The sequence below is a fragment of the Sminthopsis crassicaudata genome, chromosome 3 (assembly GCF_048593235.1).
Source record: "Sminthopsis crassicaudata isolate SCR6 chromosome 3, ASM4859323v1, whole genome shotgun sequence".
Taxonomy (NCBI): domain Eukaryota; kingdom Metazoa; phylum Chordata; class Mammalia; order Dasyuromorphia; family Dasyuridae; genus Sminthopsis; species Sminthopsis crassicaudata.
In genome coordinates, this window is record NC_133619.1 from 465,154,200 (window position 1) to 465,177,506 (window position 23,307).

A 23,307-nucleotide genomic window follows, 5' to 3' on the forward strand; every position below is an offset into this window, starting at 1 on the left:
GTTGTGGAAATATTTACCTGATTAATATTTATTTAATAAATCAAAACAGCCCACAGGAATCTATCTCTATTTGTCAGGGGAATTTTCCTTATATCAGATCTTAAAATGCTATATTTCTAGCTCTTCTCTTCTAGCCCAAGAAGAATAAGTCTAATGCCTTTTCCATATAACAGCTTTTCCAAATCTTGAAAACAGATATCTTGCTTCCCTCCCCCAAATCTTCAATTCTCTAATCTCATTCAGCTAATTCTTGTTAGAAGTAACCTCAAGACTATTATTCCAATTGCCCTCTTAATTCTCTCTTTCAAGTATTCCTAAACTGGGGCCAGTGAATTTGTTTTGCCTTTCTAATTTTTTTTTACTATTTGACAGAATTCACTTTCTTTATGATCTTGTATATTTTATTTTATTTTATTAATAATAGCTTTTTTCAAAATATGTGCAAAAATAGTTTTCAACATTCACCCTTGCAAAGCTTTGTGTTCCAAATTTTTCTCCCTTCCTTCCCCTCACTCTCTCCCCTAGACAGCAAGTAATCCAACAGTACATTTTATTTTAAACAATTAAAACATTATTTTGAGAAGGGGTTCTTTTAGATTTCACAGAACGCCAAAGGGATACATGACAAAAAGATTAGGAACCTCTGATCTAATTTATTGATGTCTTTAAAATGTGATATACAAAATTGAACACAATAATCCAGGTGCTATCTAACCAGAACAAAGTACAGTTATTCTATCACTTTCTTAGACCTTGGATACTTTGCCTCTCTTAATGCATTCAAAAATTTGCATTCATTATTTTGCTATTATATATAGTATGAGTTCATATTGAGCTTGCAATCTTTTTCAGTTGAACTGTTATTGTCTAACCATGCTTCTTCCATTTTGTATTTGGAAAACTGATTTTTGGACCCAAACATGACTTCACATTTATGCCTACTAAATTTAAGGAGCCAAGGCAGTATAAAGCTTCCTTAAATAAATTGGTAAGTCATATGAATTTCTCTTTTTTCTGGAACCTTGGTACATTTCCTGACCTGGTACACTTACTTAGCTACAGTTTTGAGGTTGTTGTTTTGGTGTTTTTTTTTTTTCTATTTCTTTCTCCAGCTTATTTTTTTTAACCACTGAGTTACTCTTCTCCCTTCCTCCCACCTCCTCCAGTGTACTCTGCAGCTGATCTTGATATTAAACTCCTAGACCTGAAACATTGGGTCTAACTTATAATAACCTTCTCTTTAGTCTTTAATGGTCTTGCATTTTTCTAAGTTTTGACCATTTCTCTGAACTGTTATTTTGCTTGCACACATCTGCTACAATTTCAATTCCTTTCCTATGTTAGAGATGGAATTTTCGTCATTATCCAGAATATAGCTGGAACCATCCTATAATATCTATGACCCTAAAAAAAGATCTTTCTCCCCTGATTTCTTATCAGTGGTATTAGAAATCCAACCCAAACTATCTTTAAAATGCCTTCTCACCTCAGGTTCAATTCTTACTGAAAATGACATTTGCCAATGCAAAGACAGTACTGTTGTGCCACGGTTCCCCTTTATTGTCCTAACCCAGTTTCCCTAATTGTCCTAACATGGTTTCCCTAATTGTCCTACCTCAGTTACTCTGCCTCTGGCTATAATCCTTCCCTCTTAATCATTAGAATGTTTGATAGGACAAAGATCTTATAGCTTAGATATCATTAGAATATCAGGTGCCTCTCCCCATCTCCCATACCTCCTTCCATTATATCATCCCAGGTGCCTCCCTCCATTATGTCACCTCCATCCCAGGTGCCTCCCAGTTTATTGTTCTTGTTACCCTATAAAAGAATCTTTGTATCCCATTTGTATCATGGCTGGATTCTTGCAGACAATAGTCTCATTCAGCCCTGGGACCAAACCATGGATCCATTTGGTCCCAGTAAATCTCTCCCTTTCAAATACAATATTAATAACTCTCTAATCTCTATCCTGCCTCATTTCCTCTGGCATTACAGTACCAAGTATTGCCACAAAACAGCAGACATCCAGGATAGGAACAAAGAGAAACACACTCTTTTTGGCTCCTTTCCTGCTACATAATAGAGGGGAAGAGATAGACATGAAGCTATATAAGGAAAATTAGTACTCAGAAAATGCAGTCTCTTCCTTCCCACACACTGTAGGTTCACCTGACTCTCTCTTGGCTTGCAAGTAATCCAAATTTCCCAAAGGAACAAAAGTCAGCCTTCTAGCATCTATAGTAACCAATTCTCTTCTTCTAAAGAATAAATGTCTACATTTTTTGCATTTATATCCCCTCCTTCCCCTTCCCAGAAAGCCATTCCTTATCACAAAGAATAAAAATAGGAGAGGATGAAACACTTCTGAAAAACTAAACCATTCAAAAAAGTCCTGAAAGATAAGAAATGATTAATATAATGAACACCAAGAAGTGTTGTAAGAACTGATAAGTGAAGTAAGAAGAACCAGGAAAATTATATAAATGATACTACAATACCTAAATGAAAAGAATAACTTTGAAACATTGGAAACTAAATGCTGTGAAATTATGATAACTAAGCTTGATTGAAAAAAAGTTTTAAGAGAAAGCACTTTCTTCAACCTTTTCTCTGCAGCAGTGAGGGAATTAATTTATAGTTATGGAACATATCCTTTTTAAAAAAATCCTTAGTAGATGACAGGAAAAGATAATGATAAATATTGGGAGTAAAAAATAGTAATTATATAAATGAGGTGGAGAGGAAGATTAGAATTTTGTTTGGTTTTAGTATGTGTGAATGTCAATTGGGGTTAAGTAAGCTCAGACAGCTAAGAAGTCTAAAGTGTCTGAAGTTAAATTTGAACTCAGGTCCTCCTGCCTTCAGGCTTGATGCTCTATCCACTGTACCATCTAGGCATTACAGGGCAAAGGGAATTTATAGTTCTGAAAACCTATTCACATCAGAAATGGATTAAATAGCAACACTATAAATATACCATGAAAGGAATAGGACCCTCCAAAATCTATAAAGAAATAGGAGAGAGGGGGAGACAAAGGGTGAAAGAAGAAGATCCCTCAGGGAAAATAGAGATCCATGGGTAGGGGGAGATTAAGTAATAGCAAGGCCAGTTAAAGAATTAATTAATTAATTAAAGTAGAAGAGTTGGCAGGATAGGAAGGAAGAGATACACAAACACTACAATGAGGATCAAGAGTAGAATTTATTAGAAAAAAAAGCAGGACTTGTAATCATTGATCTTAGAATTAAAGATCCAATCAAAAGAGAAATTTCCATTATGTGTCAGCCATATTAACATTGTTTTAGATGCATTTTTATATATGGGTAAATGTGCCTGTATATATATGTGTGTGTGTGTGTGTGTGTGTGTGTGTGTGTGTGTGTGTGTGTGTATGTGTCTGAGTATTTGTAGGTATGTATGCATTGTAGCTTCAGATATATGTCTATGTGTGGAGGCCTTTGCATGACTGTGAATGTATATGTATGTGTATATCTATATATGTATATGTTGTGCCACAGTTCCTTTTAATTGTCCTGCCTCAGTGTCCCTAATTGTCCTGCCTCAATCCTCCTGGTTGTAACACCAGCCTTCCCTTCTAATCACTAGAACTGATAAAATTTAGGGCTGGCTACACTAAGATTATAAATTATAAATGTTTGGTCCAGATAAGGAAAAAGTCCTTCTTATCTTACTTATCAGAATGTCCCGTGCCTCTCCCCCATTCTGTCATTGTTCTTCTTGATCCCAAATTTATCAGAATGTCAGGTGCCTCTTCCCACCTGGTCAGAACCAGATTGATAGGCTGTTTCCTCTATCAATGCTCTGACTCTGCCTCTGCCTCAGTCTACCCCAGTCCCTTGGAGCCACATGTATATATACTTCATGGGAAACACACATTAGCAGCTGGATTCTTGGAGTCAAATCACTTGGTCCTAGCACAATCTCCCTTTCAAATAAAATATTAAAAACTCTCTAATTTCTATCTTGCCTCAGTTTCTCCGGCATTACATATATGTGTGTGTGTGTGTGTGTGTGTGTGTGTGTGTGTGTGTGTGTGTGTGTGTGTGTGCTTAACTGTAGCCTGCCACAAGGAAGTGGGGAGGATGAAAGGGGGGAAAAAAAAAAAAGTAAAGTAAAAAAAAAAGTGTTCTTCTGCCATTCAGTAGCATGCAATGTTATTGTCAGTATCCCCTCCACTGGATGTTGTGGATTTCCTCTCTTATCACTGGCTATTGTACACAAGTAAAAGCCAACACTGCAGATCTCATCTCTGTGATCCCATATTCATTGCTGTCTTATGAATCTTTCTTATAACTTTATTTCTTTGTAATTTTAGCATTTTTACAAAAAAAACAATTACTAGATTTTATACCTTCTGTTCTTCCTGAAGCTTTTTGACCAAGGAAGAAGCTTGAATTTAAATGCCCTGATCACTAAGGGTTTTTTATAACCTCTGTAAATAAGATGGAATAGCCTGCTCTGTTCAAGTTAGGAGGCTATTGATTGGCTCCTTTACCTGGGTTACATTTACTATTCAGTAGGATCTTGCTGCTACAGTGGAGTCTTGGGAAGACCTACCTCCTGTGAATTATGTTCAGAGATATTATATAAATATTGACTGAGTTCTATTCAAAGAAAAGTTTGTACTACCTGACCATTGAAGTATTCCTGTGGAGGCCATGTTAATTCATAGATGCTCCAAAGAATTAAATTTTGAAGTCACAAAAAGAAACAATTCTGACAAAGATGAAAAACTAGAGATGTCTAAAGTCACAATGTGAATACACAGGGAGGTCAGCAATTTAGATTATTTTTAAAGATATTTATAGAAAGTGGAAGTAAGTTCAAAGTAAAGGAGAATATATACAAAAATGTGACACAATATTCTAAGATAAGGGAGCCAGAGTGCTGAAAAATATAAAGATAATAAATAGGGGATTTAAAACCTATATTTTGTGAACAGGGATATCAAAGAAAGGCTATAAGGGGCATATTCCTTGGAATATATAATAATATGTTGACAAGAAGATAGAGCTGCTGGAATTTTATTTTGCATATTTCCTCTGCTAAGATACTGAGGCTGGAAAGGGCAAAACTTATTGACTAAATTTTAGATACATTAAGCAAAAACTTTAGTGATTAAAAATGGCTAATGTGAACTTGATACCCAAGGCAAATAGAAAATAGTGACATGCCGAATAGATATTTGTGAATGAGACAAGGTGAAATCTCTCAAAACAGTGGTGAAAATTGAATAAGGTTTCATCTACTTCAGAGTTGGAGTAGGTCTGAAGGTCCTTAAGCATTGACTCAAGAGCATACCTAAGTCCCCTTCCTGCTATCCTCTCATGAGATCATTTTCTCCTTACTTCAATCAAATATGGGCAGCTATGTACTTATTGGCAAGTTCAATTTCTTGGGTAGTTTCTGCCTTTAGAATGTGAGACCTTCAGCCAGTGAGGATGATGGTCAATGGTGGGAGGGGTATTTGTGGTAGGGACTATTTAAAGTGTAAAACCTATCCCAAAAGGTACCTCCTCCTTTCGATTGCTTGCTGGACTGGAGGGACGCCCACTTCTCATGAGAATGTACAATAAACTTTTGTTTTGCTCCTAGACATATCTCTAGCTTTTTATTAAATGGTAACCACTCACCATTCTGAGCCACACACTTGTGATTAGTTCAAGTCATTTTTCCCAGATCCATGGATACAGGAAAAACTAGTCAATGAGATTGCTGAGCTATTTGCAAAAGGATTACACAGTGTCTGGTGCGTAGTTGCACTTAATAAAAACATTCTTTTTTCCTTTCCCCTCTTACCAAACTTCCTTCTTTCATTTGAGTACCCTACAATTCTTCCAGTCTTCCAGGTTTTTAACCTTGATAATAACCTCAACAACTCACTCCTTCACACCACATATCCAAACAGTTACTAAAACTTGCCATTTCTACCACCATATTTCTCATATTGAACCCCTTCTTTCTTTATATACTAACTTTAACCTCTCACTTGGGCTAATTTCGCCTCACCTGTTTTCCCTAACTTCCTTCTCTACCCACTCTAATTCAATCTTCAAACAGATGCCAGCATGATTTTCTTTAAATACAAATTTAACCAGGTCATTGTCTTATTTAATAATCCTTAATGACTATTCATCTCCAGGATATAATATACACTCTTCATTTATCTTTTAATTCACTTTATGACCTGTCCCAAACCTATCCAACCTCCTTACATATTGTTCTTTTCCTATATTTTATAGGACAATCAAATAGAACTTTTTTTTTCCTTTTTTTTTTTTCAAACACTGTATTACATCTGTTTTCTTCATGCATTTGCACTGACAGGCTTCTGTGCCTAGAATGGACTTCCTTCTGACCTAGTTATACTATATCTCAAACTATGCCACAAACCAATAGTCATCAAAATTATTTTGGTAATACCTACAAATATAAAAGTTGATCAGTGAAAGATATTACTTGCATGGCATACTGAAACAAATTAATATAGTACCATAATGTTTGATAAACAGAAAGATCTCAATTTCTGGAACACAGACTTGCTATCTGATAAATAGTCTTGGGGAAAGTTGAAGATGCATCTGGCAGTAATTTAAAATAGGGGGCAGCTAGTTGGTGTAGTGAATAGAGCACCAGCCATGAGTTCAAATCTGGTCTCAGAAACTTAACACTTCCTGGCTGTGTGAACCTGGACAAGTCAGGGTCCCCAATTGCCTCAGCCAAAAAAAAAAAAAAAAAAAAAAACAAGAATAAGAACAAAGAAAATAGGACCCTATCTAATACCATATACAAAATAAGCTCCAATTGGAGAGAGACAGAGAGAAAATGATAGGTAAATAGATAGATAGATATCTAGATAGATAGAGACAGACACTATCTACAAAGACATCTATCTACATATGGCCATATCATAAATATATTAAAGAAGTAGGAAAGCAAATACCTTTCACAGCAAAGAATAAAGAAAGGAAGGGAGGGATAGGTTTCACAACAATTCAAGGGGAAGCATTCTTGCCCAAACAAGCAACAGAGAAAATCACAGAAGACAAAATAGAGAATTTTTTATTACACACAATTGAGATTATCATATTCATTGTGTCCCAAAGAGGTCATTAAAAAATGGAAAAAGAACCACATGCACAAAAATATCTACAGCAGCTCTTGTAGTGGTAGTAAAGAATTGGCAATTGAAGGAATGCCTATCAACTGGGTGAACAAATCGTGGTATATGGAATACTATTGTTCTATAAGAAATGATGAGCAAGGAGAGTTAAGAAAACCTAGAAACTAACATAAATTGATGCTGAGTAAAGAAACCAAAACCAGGAGAACACTGTATAAAATAACAGCAACATTGTACAGATGATCAACTTTATTCTTCTCAGCAACACAATGATTTAAGACAACTTCAAAAGACTATTGTAGAAAATGGTATTTACATGCAGAGAAATACTATAGAGTTTGAATGTAAATCAAAACATAATACTGTTTTCACTTTTTGTTGTTGTTCTTTTCTTCCTGGAGTTTTTTCCCTTTTGTTCTGAATTTTTTTATTTTTTTTTTAATTTTTATTTTCTCCAGTGACATGTAAAAACAACATTGTTTTTGGTTATATGTGTACATTTTTTAAACATATTTCCTTATCAATCATGTTAGGAAAGAAAAAAATTAGGACAAAGGGAAAAAACACAAGAAAAAATAAAACAGAAGAAAAAAAATGAATATAACATTTGTTGATTTACATTCAGTCTACTTAGTTCTCTCTCTTGATGTGTATAGCATTATCCAACCAAAGCTTTTTGGGATTGCCTTGAATCACTGAACTTCTGAGAAGAGCCAAATTTATGTTAGTTTAACATCATACAATCTTGCTGTGTACTGTAACTGTGTACAATGTATTCCTGGTTCTGTTTATCTTGTTCAGCATCAATTCATGTAACTCTTTCCAGGCCTTTCTGAAATAAGTTTGTTCATCACTTTTTATAAAACAATAATATTCCATTACTTTCATATACCATAACTTATTCAGCTATTCCCCAATTGATGGGCATCTACTTATTTTCCAATTCTTTGCTACCACAAAAAGAGCTGCTACAAACATCTTGGCCTCTTCTATGATTTCTTTGCAATGCAGACTTACTAATGGCACTGCTGGATCAAAGGGTATACACAGTTTTATATCCCCTTGGGCATAGTTCCAAATTGCTCTCCAAAACAAAAACAAAAACAAAACAAAAAAAAAAAAAAAAAAAACAATTTTGAAAAACTTAAGAACTCTTATAAATGCAATGACCAACCACCATCCTAGAAAACTAATAAAAAGCATACTTCCATCTGCTGCCAAAAAAGAGATTGACAATGAGGCATATTTTTCAAACATGATAAATGAATAAATTTGTTTTGCTTGACAATGCTATAAGAAAAACTTTTCTTTTATTCTAAGCAGGGGCAGGAATTACATAGGAGAGGAAGTTATAAAAATGAATTTTTAAAAGTTTCAATGTAGCATTTTCAATGCACAAAAATTCAGAGAAGATCCAAACAAGTAGGATAGCTTTGAAACTAAAGTGTGATTTTCTTATATTTTCAAAAATATGATGGAGATTCAGTTTTATATGCAACCTTTTTTTCTGTAGTTTTTTATAGAAATGTTCATTTTTGTTGGTATGTGTCAAGTTCAGAATAGCAAAACATAAAAATTGAAATACTACTATGTTTATAGGATTGACTTCTCAAATCCAACTTGACTTCTTAAATTAGGATCTTTTGTAAATGCCTTGTTAAGCATCTTTGCATTTAGAAAGAAGTATGGATTTTTTTTCCTCTTCCTTTTTTTTCTTTTTTTTTTTTAATTATAGCTTTTTATTTGCAGGATATATGCATGTGTAATTTTTCAGCATTGACCGTTGCAAAACCTTCTGTTCCAACTTTTCCCCTTCTTCTCCCCACCCCCTCCCTTAGATGGCAGGTAGACCAATACATATTAAATAAGTTAAAGTCTATGTTAAAAACAATATATGTATACATATTCATACAATTATTTTACTGCACAAGAAAAATCAAACTTAGAAATAAGGTAAAAATAACCTGAGAAGAAAATAAAAAATGCAAGCATAGTTCTTTTGCTGAGTGTAGCTGGTTCTCTAAATTATTGAACAAATGGAACTGATTTGTTTCATCTCATTGTTGAAGAGAGCCACGTCCATCAGAATTGATCATCATATAATATTGTTGTTTAAGTGTATAATGATCAGAGGTATGGATTTTAAAGCTAGTTTTCTTATCAGATGTTGTCTTCTCTTCTGTTATTCCTTTCTCCTATGTTATACCTGTATTATCATGCCAGATATGTCAGAACTGTGTGAATAGTTCTCTCTCCTTTACAATTTAGAAGTCTTTTGATGAGATTTATAGAATTTATGGAACACTTATGGAGTACATCTTGAACCAGATGTATTTTTTTTTTAACCAGACTTTATAAAATATAATCCATCTGTAAACAAGAGGTCATCTTTTTGTATTTTAAGCAGTGGTCTAGAAATCCAAATCCCTGAGATACTATCTTTCCAGCTAGATGTTTATTTACTAAATCTGTCTTTCTCTTCTGAATCCCCAGCTGTAGTCAGTAGCATTGAAAATACTATCTACACTCTAAGATGTTTGATTTGCCAATGACTTTATAATTTTTTAATAATGTTCTGTAAGTTTCTTCCAGTGGCATCATTGTCACTTTAATGAATCACCAAATATGAATAATAGATCTTAGATTTGACAAGTATTGTTCATAATATCCTCAAATATATGCTATGGGAAAAAGATTTTTCCTCTTTCTTACTTATGTCAGTTAAACTACCTTGGATTTACTTCACCAGGAAGTCACCAGTTCTCACAATATTTTCTTTATATCTTCTCCCTCTGACTAGTGCTGATGGCCTTTCATCTGGATTATTGAAAATCATCATAACTTCTTGGAAAATATGAAACTGTTCCCTTCTGAAATGATCCAGCCCCTCCCTGTGTAAAAAGAGCCTTATCGCTATTACTTAGCTCCATATATTAAGTTTTCCTTCCTCTTTCTTCTCTTAGTAACATCCTTCCATTCCATAAAGATAGTCTTCATTCCAAGAAAAAGGTGAAGGGTCCAGGGAATCACATAATTATTCCATAGTTCCTTGAAAGAATAGAAGAGGTTTTAAAAGGGGGAATTCAAGAAGAAAAAAAAAATGTGAAATGGTATAGGTGAATTTTCACCTATGTCAAAAACTTGGAGAGTGGAAGAAAAAGAAAAAAAAAAGTGAACAGAGCATGTGTTCATTTACATTCAGACTCCTTAGTTCTCTCTCTGGATGTGGATAGTATCTTCCATCCAAAGTTTATTGAGATTGCCTTGGATCACAGAACCTTTGAGAAGAGCCAAGTTTATTCTGGTTGACCATCACACAATCTTGTTGTCATTGTGTACAAAACATTGTACTTGTTGCTTGTATCAATCAGCATCAATTCATGTAAATCTTTCCAGAATTTTCTAAAAACAGCCTGTTCATCATTTTTTATACAACAATAATATTATATTACCTTCATATGCCATACCTTATTCAGAATTTTCCCAACTGATGAGCATCTACTCATTTTCCAATTCTTTGCTACTATATAAAGAACTGCTACAAATATTTTTACATGTTGGTCCTTTTTCCTCTTTTATGATTCCTTTAAGATGCAAATCCAGTAGTGACATCACTGGATCAAAGGTGATGCACAATTTTACATCCCTTTGACCATAGTTACAAATTGTTCTCCAGAATTGTTGGGTGGAAAGAAACATCTTGTGAATATAAGTTTATCGGATTCTTTTCTGAGGGCAGAACTAGTTTGGAGAATTTCGAGGCCAATATGAAGAGAATTTGACAAGATACCAGGGAAGGATACTAAAAGAAAAAGCTTGGGAGACCTTAGGAGCACTTTGTCTCATCTGGTAGTATTAACGATCCTCTTATTTCTATAATAACTATTGAACTGGGATCAAAAATCAATTACATTAATGTTGGTGATTAAAAAAAACTTCATCACACAATCTATGATCTACACAGTATAGTAATTTGGTATTCCTCCATCATCTGACTCTGGGCATTCTCAATGACTGTCCCTCATGCCTGAAAGTGTTTTCCCTCTTCAATTCCACTTCTGGCTTCCTTGCTCTCATTCATATCCCAGAAAAAATCCTGCCTTCCATAAAAAACTTTTCCAGATCTCCTCCTTTAATTCTGGGGCCTTTCTCTACTGAGTACCTCTAATTTATCCTATATGTAGCTTGTCTGTACATAGTTGTTTGTATGAGATCATCTTGTCCTATCTTGTCCCATCCTCTCAGGCATGAGGAAACAATTTCAGAGTTAAGGTGTAGTAGTCAAGTTCAAATATATAATAACTGGCAAAGTCAATATTTTAAAGTGACTGATAAAATCCTATACTCTTTCCATTAGAAAAGCAGCTTAGTTGATAATCAATTATTTTCTCAGGTTTTCGACTTTCTTCTCTTCAAGATGCAGTCCAAAACACATGTCTTTATTGGTAGAAGTATACTATTCATGTATTCCCCAAAATCAAAATTATTAAAACACATTCAAGCAAGAACAAATGATCTTATTGATCCAAAGGCATCTGTTTTCTCTGAATTTTTTTCACTTAATTTTATTGGAAAATTATTTTTTAGTTTTCTAGAAAAAATTATGGCCACATATCTGGAATCCTAGCTTTTTTAACCTTACTTTTCCTACCACATGTTACATTAATCAACAAAGATTTATTAAAAAGCTTACTATTTTCCAGGCATTATGCTAAGAACTAAATAATATAAAGAATGTCAACAATACAAAAATATCAACTCTCTTCAAAGAGATTATATACTAATGGACAACACATGTAAGTAACTAACTACAAACATAAGGAATTCAGAACAGAAGAGTGATAACCCTAAGCAAATTATAAAAGGATAGACAATCCAATAAGGGTCCCTGCAGAAGGTGACATTTGAATTGAGTTTTGAAAGATGCCAGGAATGTCCAGAAGTTGAAGCAAAGATGGAAAGTATTCCAGCCTTTGATCACAACATAGCATTTCCACTCTTTCTGTTATTGTTTGCTTGCATTTTTGTTTTTCTTCTCAGGTTTTTTCTTTCTTTTTAGATCCAATTTTTCTTGTGCAGCAAGATAACTATAAATATGTATACATAAAAAAAAAAATACAAGGATAATTTTTCAACATTGATTCTTGTTAAAACCTTGTATTCCAAATGTTTCCCTCCCTTTCTCCCACCCCCTCCCCTAGATGGCAAGTGATCCAATATATATTAAACATGTTAAAATATATGTAAAATTAAATCTAATATATGTATACTTATTTAATCAATTATCATGCTGCACAAGAAAAATAAGATCAAAAAGGGGAAAAAAATGAGAAAAAAACAAAATGCAAGCAAACAAAAAACAGTGAAAAAGCTATGTTCCCACAGTCCTCTTTCTGGATATATATATGCCTTAAAATTCCACCAAGTCTTCTTTTTTTTTTTTTCTTTTTTTAAAATAGTTTTTATTTACCAGATATATGCATGGGTAATTTTATAACATTGACAGTTGCCAAATCTTTTGTTCTAATTTTTCCCCTCCTCCCCCCACAGATGACAGCTTACCAATACATGTTAAATATGCTAAAGTATAAATTATATACAATATATGTATACATGTCCAAATAGTTGTTTTGCTGTACAAAAAGAATCAGACTTTAAAATAGTGTACAATTAGCCTGTGAAAGAAATCCAAAATGCACATGGACAAAAACAGAGGGATTGGGAATTCTATGTATTAGTTCATAGTCATCTCCCAGACCACCAAGTCTTCTTGATTAGTTTTGTTGGATTAGTTTATACACAACCAAAATCCCATTGGGATAGATAACTCATGTCCAAGAAAGAAAAGCTCACTATTCCACATTTTGTTATTTTCTAATATACTTTAAAATTATTTAACTTAATCCAATATTATTATCTTCCTTAATGAGGATTTTAACTTAATGAGATTTTAAACTCAAAACTCTAGACTTTTTCAATGAAAAAAATCTAAGAGGTAAGTCTTATAATCAATAAGAAGTACTAAAACCAATGGTCTGATTCTTTTGGATCTGACTACTGGAGGATATGTGTTGGCATGTTCCATAAAATTGGAAACTGAAAGCAAAGACATTTTAATGACTCACTATTTCTAATTGTTCTTAGCTAACACTTCCTCCCTTCCAGATAGTTTTCATTTGGTTTAAACTTTCTCTAGCCCTTTCCATAACCCCAACAGAAATAATTAAATAAATAAATCTCAAATATATTAAATCTCATTGTGGCTTAAATTAAATTGAAAGGATAATCAAACATCATGTTTTGTTTTGGTTTTTTTTTTTTTTTTTTTTTTGTCTTCTGCAGTTTGGAGAGGTTATTCTGGTCTTTAGATTTGTGCCATGTTCTATTACCTATTCTCAAATGTTATATTCAGATAACTACACTCATTTTTTTTGTTTGTTTCCCAATCATTTCCAAGAATAAATATGTCCAAAGCAGAACTCTGTCTTTCACCCAAAATCCAAACCTCTTTCAAAGTCCCCCATATCTACTGAAGGTACCTTCTAGCCTCTCAGATTTATAACCTTGGTTTATCTTGGACTTCCCAACTCATATATACTGTATATATTCAATCAGTTGCCAAATCTTATCATATATAACTCTACAATCACTTTTTCTCTGCACACACACTACTACCACCTTAACTCAGGCCTTCATCCTTACCTATATTATTATAGGCTCCCTTCATTTGGGCTCCCTACTTCAAATCTTTCACTAATCCAATTAAAATATAAACTCCCCTATTTAGTTCTTAAAACCCTTTACATCCACAGTGACTTCCACAGCGATAAGCACAAAAAAGGCACTGATAAATGATTGTTAATTGACTGGTTGTTAATTGGCTACTATTCACACTCACCAGGGACTTTGTATCACAAAGCACAGAAATATTATTATTATTTCTATTTCATAAATAAGAAGAGTAGGAGTCATTTAACTAATAAGTATCAGATTGAATCTCTCCTGACTCCAGGTTAACTTTTGCCCCCCGTTTCACTTTGTTGTCCTCTAATGACTTATTACTATACACTTTATACAACTTCTCAACCAATTCATTTTGTTTTTCTTTCTGTTTCAGGCTAGAGACCTCTTCTTAGACTTTATTTTTTATGTTCATATACTTTGAAAAATTAGGGCAATTTTTAAGTACATTATTTCTTCACTTTTCCCAAACTTTGCTATGCTTCTTCTACCATAGTTTGAAGAGTTTTACTTACTCATTGAAATCCTAGTGAGGCAAGGTCATATCAAATTGTAGAAATGGCAATGCCTCCTGGGCTTTAATCATTTCTCCATTTCCTTATTCTTTTTGTTCAACACAAGTTGAAGAGTTGAAATATATTTTGAGAATTTAAGTGAAACTCTCATTTAATCTGATTCTGTTATAACTGTTTGATTATTCAACTACATGATTTTTTCAAGAAGAATATACAATTCTCATATCTCCAGGGAAATCTTTGCTTGTTTGCTTCCTTCCTTCCTTTTTTCTGTTTCACACTATTCTACCCCCATCCTCTTGATAAGAGTGAAAATGTTCCTCTATCACTTTCCATTCTTTTTGTTGTTTCTTATTTAAAGTATTTCTCCTATTTCAAGGAATACTTAATTCTCTCTGATAACCTGAATAGTAAGAAGGTATTCCTCCAGTCCTTCAATTTTCTCCTCTGGAATAGAGAAAAGTTTTACTTTTCACATATATAAATTTGACTGGGTACTAGTCCAAACACAAATATAGCACTTTCTTCAAATCATTCAGAATTCACTTTCATCTCCTGTAGAGGGCCACAGACAGTAGGGGAACTCTGGGTGAGATATAAGATCCTTCAGCTCAGAGGGAACATGCTGAATATATCTGGTTCAGCTCTCATCACCTCTTGTCTCATTGATAATTTATTTTTACTATTAGTATAGTTTTTTATTTATAAAACATATGGTGGGCAATTTTTCAACATTGACCCTTAAAAAATCTTCTGTTCCAAATTTTCCCTTCCTTCTCCCCACCCCCTTCCCTAGATGGCAGGTAGTCCAATACATGTTAAATATGCTAAAGTGTATGTTAAATACAATATATGTATACATATTTATACAATTATCTTGCTGCATGAGAAAGATCAGATCTAGAAAGAAGGTTAAAAAAAATCCTGAGAAGGAAAACAAAAATGCAAGCGAACAATAACAGAGGGAGTGGAAATTCTATGTTGTGCTCCACACTCATTTCCCATAGTACTCTCTCTGGGTGTAGCTGATTCTCTTCATTACTGGTCAACTGTTCAGGAACTGGTTTGCATCATCTCATTGTGGAAGAGAGCCACATCCATCAGAATGATCATCTGATAGTATTGGTGTTGAAGTTGTTACACCCCTAAGGACTACTCTAACCTGGTAGCTCCCCTTAGAGCTACTCTTAATGCTCGTCCGTCAACGGCACAGCTAGGCCTCACTTACCCATCTTCCATCACCAACCCGGATCCCATAGAGACAGACCACCAAGAGGTAGGGGTGAAGCGAAAGAGAACTTTATTCTTAGATAGTACATATTTATACCCCACTGATGATATAGGGGAAAAGGGGGGGTCCTCTAGGAATCTGGCATAATGGGATTGGCCTGAGAAGAAGGAGGGAGGCGTGCTAGGCTTTGAGAGCACTGAGGGAGGCGTGGTACCTGGAATCAGACACCGCCTCATGGGGCTGTGCCTCAGAACCTCTCATCCCTCAGGTCCTCCCACATGCCTTGAACTGCATTCTTTGCTTCTAGAGGCTTTTAAAACCCTTGTATGGTGATCTCTTGGTTCTGTTCATTTCACTCAGCATCAGTTGATGTAAGTCTCTCCAAGCCTCTCTATATTCATCCTGTTGGTCATTTCTTATAGAACAACAATATTCCATAACATTCATATATCACAATTTATTCAGCCATTCTCCAATCGATGGACATCCACTCGCTTTCCAGTTTCTGGCCACTACAAAGAGAGCTGCCACAAACATTCTTGCACATACAGGTCTCTTTCCCTCCTTTAAAATCTCTTTGGGATATAAGCCCAGTAGTAGCACTGCTGGGTCAAAGGGTATGCACAGTTTGATAACTTTTTGAGCATAGTTCCAGATTGCTCTCCAGAATGATTGTATCTGTTCACAATTCCACCAACAATGTATCAATGTCCCAGTTTTCCCACATCTGCTCTAAAATTTGTTGTTATCTTTTCCTGTCATCTTAGCCAATCTGAAAGGTGTGTAGTGGTATCTCAGAGTTGAGTTAATTTGCATTTCTCTGATCAATAATGATTTGGAACACTCTTTCATATGAGAGGAAATAATTTCAATTTCTTCATCTGAAAATTGTCTGTTCATATCCTTTCACCATTTATCAATTGGAGAATGGATTAATTTCTTATAAATTTGGGTTAATTCTCTATATATTTTGGAATTGAGGCCTTTATCAGAATCTTTGACTGTAAAAAAATGTTTCCCAGTTTATTGCTTCCCTTCTAATCTTGTTTGCATCAGTTTTGTTTGTACAAAACCTTTTTAACTTAATATAATCAAAATTATCTATTTTGTGATCAATAATGATGTCTACTTCTTCTTTGGTCACAAATTTTTTCCTCTTTCACAGGTCTGAGAGGTAAACTATCCTATGTCCTTCTAATTAATTTATAATCTCATTTTTTATGCCTAGATTATGAGCCCATTTTGACCTTATCTTGGTGTACAGTGTTAAGTGTGGGTCACTCATTGACAATTTTTGATGTTCACTGTCTTGCTTTCTTAGTGGCACTTGTAGTCAGAGATGGAGCCACCAGATGTTTCTTGGGTCTGTCTTCTCCTTTTCTCTCCAATGGACAAGGTGAATATGGCTCATTGGCCCCCATCTGATTCCTTCTCCATCTGTAGAAATACAAGCAAACCCTCTCTCCCAAGCAGTTAACCTATCTGGTCCCTTCCATTCACCACTTTCTAGATCTCTCCACATCACCTGACGATTATCTAAAGATAGTGGACCTGCTCTCACTGGACACTGCCTTCTGGTGGGTCATAAAACTTGTCTGCCAGGGCCAGTGTATCTTTATCAAAAATCAAAAAATTAATAGTATAAAGAGGGCTGAAGAAAGTTCTTTTATAAGTACAGACTAGAACCTTCTCTGCAACTTACAGTATTAGGAAGTTGCCTAGAGTACTCAGACATTAAACAACTTGTTTAGGGACACACAGACAGTACATTTTAAAGGTAAGTCTTGAATGAAGTCTACCTGGTCTCAATGCTGGCTCTGTGTCCACCATGACACATTTCCTCAGGCAAATCATGTAAAATCACTCTCTTCATTGTTCCCCAAATGCAATCCATTTCCCCCATCAATCTTGGCTTTCTTGGCTGATCAATCGCATCGGAGTACTGAATTTCTAAAGATTCTCTGGGTGTAAGAGGTGCCATCGTGCCCCAAGTGTTTTTTGCCTGGCACCCTGGAGTTGAGCCCTGCTTCCTGTTTCCCTGAGTCAATCTACATTCTGATGCCCAATGGAAACCTCTGTTGCATTTTGGACATGGGGTTTTAGGTCTTGTTCTCCCACTCAGTTTTTTCACTCTATCTTTATGCCAACATTGAGCTTTCAAATGCCCTACTTTGCCACATTGCAAGTGTTAAAGAGTCTCTCTCGAAGTCCCTTGTCAAAAGGGACCCTATCTTCCCATGTTCAGATCCTGAAAAGTCTGCATCATAGCTTTGATATAAAAGGTATTTGTGCCCATTGTAGCACAGTGTCTTATGATCTCCTCTAAAGGAGCATCCTTGTGTAGTGCTAGTATAATTCTTCTACAAACCTCATTAGCACTTTCTTAGCAAGTTGTCTTATCATGATTTCTGTTACTGCATTTTCACCAATAGTTCATATGACAGCTGTCTGCAGACATCCCACAAAATCAGCAAAGGGTTCATTTGGTCCTTGTGGTATTTTCTAAAAGGCTTTCCCTCTATCTTGTCTTCCTGAGAGAGAGCCCCATGCTTTGATAGCAGCAGAAGCAAATTGCTCATATACTGTCAAATCTGTGCTAAAGTGTCTGCATAAGGACCTACACCTGTTAGTTGGTCAGAGGTGACTGGTATATTAACTCCAGGTTGCCTGTTTTGTTGGGCTTGCGTTCTACAGAGCTCACTTTACTCAGAAAGCCACAACAAGTTTTGTCCAGGTTCTAAACATGTCCTTGCTATAAGTTTCTAATCACTAGAGGTTAAAATTTCAAAAGCCAAATTCTCTAATACCATCTTAACATAAGACGATATAGCCCCATAAAGAGTACAAGCCTTTTTCAGATCTTTGATAATTTCCAGATTAAACGGAATGTATCTTCTTTTTTCTTGACCTGAACAAACTCTTCAATCACAGGGTATGCTTCTCTTCTCAAATCAGAGGTATTCCTGCCCTTCCTTTTTGGCTTCAGTGCTTTGCCTTCCAGCTGCTTTGTCAGTACCATCCCCCTCCTCCTCTTTCTCCTCACACTTTCTTGTCTGGCTGTTCTCCTTAGAACTTTTCCTTTTTTTTTTTTTTTTTTTTTTTTTTTTTTTAGAATTTGTGGGCTCCTTTAAAGCCAATTGTATTATATTATACATAAGGAATATTTCCTCATGAATTGAATCAGGACCCATAACTTTGTAATATCGAAATAGTTGTCCTTCCATTATTTTCCACATGTCTGGCTCTAATTTTTCTTCCTTAGAGATCAAAGGAGATGTGCACTCTAATATATTTAAGAGTCCAGTGATCTGCTTCCAGGTTACCAACAAAACTTGCTTCTCTATTAATATAACTATGCATTCTACGCCCTTCCCTTGAGGTGGAGGAGGCTCTTTTCTTAGTGTTTGTCCTATTTCAGCTAAAAACCGAAAGGGATTGGTTTAGCTCTTACCAAAGTTTCCTGCTTGTCTATTTTTATACTCACCCTATTTGCAGATCACAGGGACTTCTCCACTGAGCTCATGATTGCCTCAGTGGAAGTGCTTTGTGCCCTGCTTTGCAAGGCCCTGCATTTCTAAGGCCCCACATTTGGCCACCAAAATGCAAAGTCTGGGATAGCTCTGGAGAACCTCGGTATCAGCCCACGTCCTTGGTCTTAGTGGAGGATTGAAGGAGGCAGGAGAGCTGCCATGTGGCTGACCAAAGATGGAGTCTGGCATCTGAAGTCTGGAGCCTGAGGTCTTCTCTGTGTCTGTGGCTGAGAGAGCCTTCTGTGTCTGAGACTCCCTTAAGTATCTCAGTATGATTACATCATTACAACACACTGAGCACTTGAAACATCACCATAGAGAACCATTATCTCACATTGAGTAGGTGCTTAACTATAAGCACCATGCTGACCTAGATTCAAGTACACCTTTTCAGAGTTCCAGTCCTCTACACCCAAGGAATTGTGGACCCTTACATTACCCCCTGATAAGTTACTACTGAAACTTAAAAAAAGAAAGAAAACCTAAAATGCTTAATGAAAGTGAATGGGACTGATTGGATGAAGTTTTCTCAGTTTATGAGACTAGCCCTCAGTCACATGACCCCTATTCCCAAAGCCAGAAGATTAGGTCTTGGACCCTGGGTTGTAGGAAGTCATATGATCTCTAAATGTCAGACTCTAAGTTACAGAAGTTACAGAAAATGACATGACCCACAGGAAGCAGACAGCATTGGTCAGTAATGATTACTACCTTTTAGTCTATCCAATGAAAAGGCTTGGGTCTTTTGCTATCTAAATCCTGACAAGCCTGAAGCTTATCAGATTCCACGAGTACAGGGTGGGAGCTGGGATGCCTCCCAGGTGTGTCTGGTCCTCTCCCTGTAGGGACTAAATAAATGCTTTCTCTTTGTACCTGAAGATGTCTCTGATTTGTTAATTTGGGAAAGGGGGTCTAGCATCCATCTCACACAAAAGCCTTTCTTTTAATATAGAAATTTAAAATTATATGTAAGGGCAGCTAGGTAGTGCAATGGATAGAGCACCAGCTCTGAAGTCAGGAGGACCTAAGTTCAAATTTGCCTCATACTTAACCCTCAGCACCAAAAAAAAAAAAAAAAAAAAAAAAAATCCAAACCTATTAAAACCTCATTTTCCAATTGTTGCCCCACACTTCAGATTTTTCTCTACCTACTAAACTTAACTATCTCTTGCCCCATTTCCTCAATTCAAATGACTTCTTATATCAACTCTCTTTTGAATTTCCATAGTGATCTTTATAGAGAGTAAAGCTTTAACTATAACATCATTCAAGAAACTTTTATTAAGCACTTACTGTGTCAGGCTTTTTGTGGTAAATACTGGAGATACAATTAAATACTCCCCATCCTCAAAGAGTTTTCATCCTATTTGGAGAGAAAATATAGACATATATTAATGCAAATTTAATATGGTCAAAATAAACGCAATGAGGCAGCTAGGAAGGAAATGGCAAGCCACTACAATATCTTTACCAAGAAAACCTCAAATGGTCACTTAAAGATGATAAATACAGTGAAGATTTAGGAAAGAGTAAGCTGTTAGCACAGTAAATAGTAAGACTTTTAAATGAGTGGAAAAACAATGAGGAACTTTTGCTTTTTAACTAGGTGAGCAAACTTGCACATTCTTTCTTTGAATCGTGGCCCATAGAAATATAAAGAACAAACAGATTAAAAGAACCAGCATTTACATAGCTCTTTGAGGTTTGCCAAAATTTTACCAATATTTTCTTGTTTTATCCTTGCAATCACACTGGGAGGTTATTGTTTTTGTTTTCCCGTTTTAAAGGTGACAAATTTCAAGTCCAATTCTCTGTCCTCTCTGCCACCTCACTGCATTTCTGTAACTACTATTCCTTCCTACTCCATATTGAAAAGTCTCTTAAGGACACTGTGATGTTCTCAAAACAATTGAAATATTTTTGTTTTTTTTTTCCTTGCCAGGGCTGTTGTAAAACATCAATATGGATCAATTAATATTTGAAAGTGCTACATTAGTGCTAAGTATGATTGCAAAAATTAGCAACCCATCACACTTTTTAATAACAAAATACTCTGCAATTCAGAAAATGAATATGTCAACAAACAACATAAACATGAAAAATGCTAAAAGCAAAATGTATCTCCTTGATTTATTCAAATAGGTAAAATTTAGATTTTCTCATTTTTTAGGAAGTACTTTGTAGCAAACTAATAAAGTATGTATTTTATAAGTGCAATAAAGTGTTATTAGTGTAAGATCTCATTACAACTAATGACTCTTAAAACTCTCTTTGAAGTTGATGAAATTAGCTTGTTTTGGTGAAGTCTGTCAGGTTTACAGATTAGGAGAGTGAGATTTAGATTCAATGTTTTTCTCTGTCTTTTCACCTGTTGTGTCACAGTTCTCTTTTATTGTCCTGACTCAGTTTCCCCAATTGTCCTGATAGTTTCCCTAAATTGTTTTGCCTTGGTTTCTAATTGTTCTGCTCAATCCTGCAAAACCATCCCTCCCTCTTAATCATCAGAATATTTGATAAGGATAAAAGATCTTATATTTTAGAATATCAGAATGCCTCTCCCCATCCAATTTATCAGAATATCAGATACAGTTTTATCTCACCATCTCCGGTTCCTACCCCCATTATGTCATCCCCATCTCCAGTGCCTCCCCCACTCCACTCCTGCCTCTGAATACTCCCTGTATCTGAGCCATGTGTTTATATGTCACTGAGAACTCAGATTGTTTGCTGGATTCTTGGAGATCATAGTCTCATTCTGCTCTGAGACCAAACCATTGATCCATTTGGTCCCAGCAAATTTCAAATAAAATATTAAATATTCTCTAATCTCTATCTTGCCCCAATTTCTCCAGCATTACACACCAAAGCATGATGTAGTAGATAGAGTTTTGGACTCAGAATCAGGAAAACCTGGTTTCAAATACTACCTCTTTACTAACTACATGACCATCAGCAAATCACTTAATTTCTCTAAGCCTCTGTCTATTAAATTTGAGAAGGAATTTCATGGAAATAATTCCCATACCAAGGATGTCACAAACCAAGTCTGTGCCTTTACTCATTCCTCCCAATGCCCAGAATGTCCTTCTTTACATCTTACCCTAAGGTGTTGGAGAGTGTCTTTTCTTTAATGTGATCAGCTTGATCCCCAGCTCCGATGTTCCCTCAGAAATACTGTTGTTTAGAATTGTCAAATATAAATTTGTTGTTTAATCTTGTCCAACTCTCTGTGATACCATTTGTGATTTTCTTGGCAAAGATTGGAGGTCTTAATCATTTCTCTCTCAGGTTCATTTTACAGTAATGAAACTGAGGCAGACGAGACTAAGTGACTGACCCAGAGTCACACATTTAGGGTCTGACACTGAATTTGAACTCAAATTTTCCTGACTTCAGGCCTAGTGCCATTCACTGTGCCATCTAGCTGCCCTGTTAGGTAGGTTATTGCTGACAGGGGAAAGACATGCCATTTGAAATGAATAGAGGAATAATATGATTAGAAATGTCTGTAGAGAATATGTTCTGATTCTATTCCAGAACCAGGCTGCTACATTCCCTCACTCAGGACTCTTGGTATATCTTCAGCAATAAGTTATATCTCAAATGCTGTTATTGTCAGTCTCTACACATTGCATTCTCACCTTACTCTTATTAAGTGTCAGTGACTGACTAGTACTCTGGTTTTACTTAATTAGTGTCAATTTGCTTTTTCAAAGAATATTTACATCAAAGATCATAACAATTACAAAAACAAAAACACTTTCTTCTGCACTTTGAAGGCTCACCCTCTCCTATTCCCTTACGGTGAAAATGAGCACAGGTTTACATAGCATTTGTTGCATCAAGTTCAGATATAGAGATAGAATGTTTGCCATATGGGTTCCCATCGCACCCCACTGTATAACCAGTAACCAAGACTTTGATTTCACCTTTACAACATCTCTTTTCTCTCCTCAGATGTGACCACCAACACAGCACAGGTCTTCATGGATGAGAAATCAAAAGTGCAAGAAGGTATCAGTAATAAATTACTCAAATTACTCAAACCCTTCTTCTATTCAACAGTCAAAAAACTTTATTATGATGACATGAGGTAGGCAAATTTTCTTTCTTTTTAAATTATAGCTTTTTTATTTTCAAAA

At 35.3% G+C, this 23,307-nt stretch overlaps 1 long non-coding RNA gene across 2 annotated transcripts in view; it reads left to right on the top strand.

The window, feature by feature from the left end:
* Positions 1–23,121: 23,121 nt before the first annotated feature.
* Positions 23,122–23,307, top strand: part of LOC141562981 (uncharacterized) — a 51,848-nt gene continuing 51,662 nt past the window's right edge. Inside the window, exon 1 of one of the 2 annotated variants that reach the window (XR_012488293.1) lies at positions 23,122–23,258. This is a non-coding gene — a long non-coding RNA (uncharacterized LOC141562981). The remainder of the gene's footprint in view (positions 23,259–23,307) is intronic. The other variant, XR_012488294.1, reaches the window with a different exon arrangement.